The sequence below is a fragment of the Ochotona princeps genome, chromosome 23 (assembly GCF_030435755.1).
Source record: "Ochotona princeps isolate mOchPri1 chromosome 23, mOchPri1.hap1, whole genome shotgun sequence".
NCBI lineage: Eukaryota > Metazoa > Chordata > Mammalia > Lagomorpha > Ochotonidae > Ochotona > Ochotona princeps.
In genome coordinates, this window is record NC_080854.1 from 17,674,795 (window position 1) to 17,680,794 (window position 6,000).

Genomic DNA, 6,000 nt, shown 5'->3' on the forward strand with positions numbered 1-6,000 from the left:
CTGGGGAGGAAAGATGGCTAATGTCCGTCACTGCTGCAGCAGTGCCTCCACTGCCGCGGGGGCGCGCCCGATTTCTGCTGTCCTTTCCGGGTTTCAATCTGAGATCAGAGTGACATACTGGGCTCAAAGCTAGCTCCGCCCTCCTCTCGTAAGCACAGCAACCATCAATAAGAACAATCCAAATCCCTGGACATCACAGCTAGAAAAACAAATATAAGAAAATTCTTAAACGGGAAGGGAACAAAACTGTTTAAGGACCTTGAAGCCATCCAGTGCTAGGGTTTCCTTTAGGCCTGATGTATCTGAACTTGGAACCAAAAAAGATGGCAAACAAGAAATGCCAATGAGCACACACAAGAAAAACCCCAACAAGTGTTTGTTCTCTCTAGTTAAAAAAAAAAATGAGCAAAGGGTTGCGGGGTGGGGAGTGGAGGTTGGGTGGTGGGGAGGCAGCATGATGGCTCAATTGGCCATCCACCTCCAAGTGTTGGTATCCCATGTGGTCTCTGGTTTGTGTCCTGCCTGCTCCACTTCCTGTCAAGCCCCCTGCTGTGGCCTGGAAAGCTGTGGAAGATAACCCAAGTCCTTGAGACCCTGTACCCTCATGGGAGACCCAGAAGAACCTCCTGGCTCCTGGTTTTGGATCGACAGCTCTGGCCATTGCAGCCATTTTTGGAGTGAACCCATGTTTGGAAGATCTTTCTCTCTGTCTCTTCTCTATAAATTTGCATTCCAAATAAAAATAAATTGTAAAAAACAAAACGAAACAAAACAACAACAAAATCCATCAAAAGGACATGACAGAAAATTTTCCAAAAAATGCGCTTCTACCAACAAACAGCACAGGGGAATGATGTGATCTCGGACCATCCACACCTGCCAGGGCTCCGTGAGACACCTACCTTTACCCCCTTTCAGGCAATGGTGAGGCACCCTGGCTGGCACCTAACCCCAGCAGTGCTGTCAGAGAAGCCCAGACACGATCCCAAGACTTTCATGACACCCAGAAGTAACAAGACCCTCGTCTTCTGGGTCCTGGGTGATGTCAGAGGAGGACAGAGTCATGACTTTTCCAGTTACCCAGCAGTAAGAGTGTGCAGTGTCAGTGAATCGTGCAGGTCTCAAGAACACCTACTGATATCCTATAATAATGACACATTCCTTCCTCCTTTGAGGGCAAAAGGGCCCAGGTGCAAACCCTGGACTTCTCCATCTGGCAGTAGGAAAGCCGGAAACCACCCCCTGAAGAATCATAAAAAAGAACCAATGAAAATAAAATGTGCAAATCCTACCCAGAGTCAGATAACTTGCGAAAATACTAAGGTGTTGTGTATTAAAAATCACTCACTCTACCAAAGAAGAACCAAGAGACTTTCAAGCTAAATGTTCAGGACAGTAAATATATGTTGGCACCACAATTAGATAATAGATGAGTCAGCAAAAATTAATTCCATGACAAATTATTAAATGCTTAATATTAAATTCTTAAAAAAAAACTTCACCAAAGTAATGGAAAATATAATGAATCAAGTGGAAATTTTAGAAATCAAAGTTTTAGGGGTTGCCACGCTGTGGCATTTTAGATCGGCCCTCTGCTTGCAGTGTCAGCATCTGGATGTTGGTTTGGGTCCTGGCTGCTCCATGTCCGACCTGTTATTGTGTCTCTGTCCCTGAGATGGGAGTTTTCTTGAAGACTGTGTCTTGTCTGTGGCCTCTGAGAAACCCAGAAGGCTGCTTTGCTTTTGAGAGATCCCTGGTTTGTTTACAATACAAATCAAGGCATCCTAAAACAATTTCCAAACTGTGTGGCCTATCTCAATAGTTTCAGTGCATGAATTACTGCTTTTTCAGAAATCAAAATACAATACAATTATGCTTTAGAAGATCTGGTTTGTTATTTTTGGAAGGAATGTGTTCATTCATGACACTCCATCAGAACACGGGCTGAAGTGATAACTCGCAATCTTCCAGTTCTGTGGTTGAACCTCTGTATTTGCCGTGTTTCCCGTCGTGTTTCTTGAGTCAAGTACATCTTCCCTAATTCCTGGGTTAGCCCTGGTCATGGTTATCTTTGGATTTTTGTTGACATTTGTTTTTAAGGCTAAAATTCTCCTTTGACAATTTGGCGTTCTTAAGTATCAGAAAATGCGTTTGCTCTTCCTTTGCCAGATCTTGAGATACATTCTGCATTTTAAAATGAATCGACTGTTTTATTTACATGTGACAGACAGGTAGGCTGAGAGCGAGCCTGCAGTTTTGAGTAACTCTCCAACGCCCTAGAGCTGCAGCAGGTTGACGCCAGGAGCCTGGAACTCAGTCCAGGCCTCCCCTATGGGCAGATTGAAGCCATCCTTTGCTGTGTGCTAGACACAGGCAGCAAGGAGGTAGACAGGCACGTTGGTTGGTTTGCTCCCTGAGCTTTCCTTTCTCTTTACTAACAGCAGATGCTGCTGCGCGTATCACATCGAAACGGATTTGGTTTCATTTTGTTCTTGGGCAGCAAGATCACTTCTTCCTGCCTGGGGAGCAACCAGTAGATAGATCCTCTGAGGATGCAGTTTGTCACATGACCCTGGACCAACCCAATGCCCCTGCAGCCCGGCGTGCTGCTGCCCTCTGGTGGTCGGTGCCTACCTCAGCCAGTGTGGCACCTGCTCCTTTTCTCTGAACACTTCTGGCCAAGAGATGATGAACCTCGGACACCAGCCAGAAGGTGGAAACCAAAAAGGACACGCACAGTCCCTCAAACCCAAGTCTGCAAAGAGGAATGCTTGGAGTCGGCAGCAACAGAGTGGGCAGGGATGGTGGTCTGTCCGCGGAGATGCAGGACCGGAGGGATGGTCTTGTGCCACTTTCCTGAATCTAGGCATGCAAAAGGGGAGCATCTGAGGGCAGAGTGGCATTCCTGGCTAAGACCTCAGAGCCAAGCAGACATTTCTGTTTTTTGCAAAGGAATCTGGGCTGTGGTAGCTGTTTCTCACTATAAATGTGTGAGGCAATAGCCCCCGGAAAGCCACACAGCTCTCAGAGCCAGGCCATGGAGTAGCTTCCTGCCTGCTGTGTGCGCCAGGCCTGGGACTCTGCCCAGGATGGTGAGGAGCCCATGTGGCTGCCTGCCCTGAAAGATCCCCACTTTGGGCCCTTTGCGCTCCCACTCTATCCCAGGCTGGGGGAGCCTTGGGGGTGCCCCGACGACTTGACCCTGAAGCTGCTGTGTTGTCCCTGTGGGCTCCTTGGAGCTTCCTGCCCGCGACACCAGGCATGGTGCAGAGGCCCACAGAGCTGCCAGCTGCCCATGGATGCCCACGAGGCACAGCAAGAGGAGCCCAAGCAACCAGCAGAAGCTCACCAGCCACCTGATCAAGCCTCTGCTGCCAACGAATACTCTGCTGGACTACCACCACCTTGCCTCCACCCAGCACAAGCCGGCGAACCCCCCAACGGAGCACAGCCAATGACCAAGGAGCCCAGTGAGCCAAAGATGCCTCCTCAGCAGCCTCCTTTCCCCCTGCCTCCTGAGACGCTGACCACGAATGGACACTCCCCTGGCACTGCAACCAGCCAGCACGCACAAGAGGACTTGAAACACTGAGAACACGGCCCACAGGAGACTTCAGAACCCCGACAGCATCAGCTCCTCTGCCTTTGGGACCAGCACACCTGAAATCTTCCACCATCAGCCTCATTGCCTGTACCACAGGGACGTCCGGGCTAGGGCCTGGTTCTGTCCTCCTCCATGAATGCTGGCATCTCGTGGCTTGGTCAGCCTCCACTGGGCTTGGTGAGAGCCCATGTGTCTTTGGTGGTCTCCATCAATAGTTCCTGCATATCTGGTTCCCAGCAGCGCTTCTGTCCATATAGGACAGGGGCAGTGGGTCTGGCTCCAAGGCTGGCATAAGACTCACGGTGCAGGGCTCTGGCTTCCGAGGTCACCTCTGCGCAGGACTGGGGACACTGGCATGAGTGGCTGCCCAGTGCATCGAAGTTGTCCAGGGCCCAGGCCCAGGCCTGTTCTGCGTTCAGGCCAGGAGGCATGTGGGGCTCCGGACTGGCCCACGGCTCTTCCAAGGAGAAAGGAAGGAGCATCATTGCTGCTGCCTCCCCAGCAGGACAAGCCTGGTCCTCCTGGCTGGCTAGGAGAGAGTGCAAGTGAGGCAGCCCCAAAGGGACTGCACCTTTTAGCACACCCTGCATGTAGGGTGGGGATGCAGATCCCATCACAGTGATGGGACTGAGGCCTCAAGTGGGTGTGGGACTGCCTTGGGATTGGAGCAGGTGAGGAGAGGGCGGGAAGGGAGTGGCCTGGGTGGGTGGGAAGATGCAGGTGCAGGTCACGCCCTCACTGTAGGGTCAGTCTCTGCTGTTTCTGAGGAGCTGCTGCTGGTTGCTGCATTTCCCTCTGCAGATGGAGGCTTCAGAGAGGGACTCATCAGTTCTGCTGACAGGCCTGTTCCCAGTGGAGCTGAACCTGTCAACTGAGCTCATGCTTTCTGAATAGCCCATCTCTCCCACAGTCATGTGCCTCTGACATTTACCACTGCTTGTTACTGTGAGTCAACACAGTAGTAGCCAACCTTAGAAATGTGATGGCTGCCTTCCAGACTGAGATGCCTTGAGCATTAGGGGATAAGAAGTCCCTTCAGGTGTCACCCTGTGATGCACATGCCTGACAAACCCAAGGACTCAGCCAGCTCCCATGGCTAGCCCAGACACGTTAGCAGCAACCGGATGAGACGTGGAACAGCTGAATATGAACTTAAGCTCTTGTGAGTTGATGACAGCACAGCAGGTAACACTCTATGCACTATACTCAATAATAAATATTCTTGGTAAATCACCTAACTTTATTGAAGCGCAGACATTATGATACATGACAATTTACATACCTAAACAATTCTAAAAACATTACATTACCTTAGTTGATTAATAGCATCATTACATTTAGCTCAAGGCTTTCTGAGAAACTCCACACAGGCAGGAAACAGTGCTTTCTTTCGCAGAGACCCAGATGGGAGAGCGAACGCTTCCTCCTCTCCCCTGGCCCAGGAGGGCCTGGCATTACCAGATGATGTGACCCAGCTCCCAAAACTCATCTCTCAAGCCCTGCCTTGGGTCCGGGCTCTGAGCCTCCTCTTCCCCACTAAGAACCCCACAGTACAGCAATCGGGACTGTAGTCTCTGAGGTCTCAGGCTGCCCAGGCAGGAGCTGAATGGAGTTGTGCCATCCCGGATCCACAGTGAACGAATCCACCTCCAGCAGCCGGGGCACTTGCTGTGGGGGCTCTCAGGAGCAGGAGGAGGGCGGTGTTCAGAGGCTTCTCTGCCCTCAGAAGACAGGGGATCCTGTTCTGAGTCTCCTGAGAAAGGTGAAGGAGCCAAGGCAGGCTGCAGGTGCTGAAGTGCTTCTGGCTCTGTGCTGGTGCCAGTCTTCCTGGGAGACTCTGTTGGCTTCTGCTGGGTGGCAAATGGCAAACCCGGGTCACGTGGCTCTGTGCCCATCTTGTGTCTCAAGGAGCTGTGTTCTCTTGGAAGGGATGAGGTCTGTAACAATGTCCCACGGCGAGTTCTGGGGAGTGTGGAGGGTAGGTCGAACTCTGGGCTGTTCCAGGAGAGCTCACTGAGGTCGAAACAGAAAGGCCATGGCCAATGCCCAGCATAGGCTGACCTGGGCACTGGCGAATTCCAGGACCTCAGGGACTCTGGGTCAGGGGATTTTCTTCTCTCAGCCATGCAGAGGGTAGAGTGTGGCTCCCTCCAGGTGCGACTGCTCCAAAAACGCTGAATGGCTGGGATGCAGACGTAGGCCATCTGTTCTCCTTTTATACAGTTCAGGTGTACCGGTCGTCCTATCAGAAAACGGGTTTGACAGAGGCAAATTCTTTTAACTTTTCTTTACTGTGGAAAAATTTTATTTCCTTTTCAAAGACAAAGGAGAGTTTGCTGGATATGTTATCCTGGGCTGACAATTTTTTGCTTTTAGGATCTGAAATATATCATTCC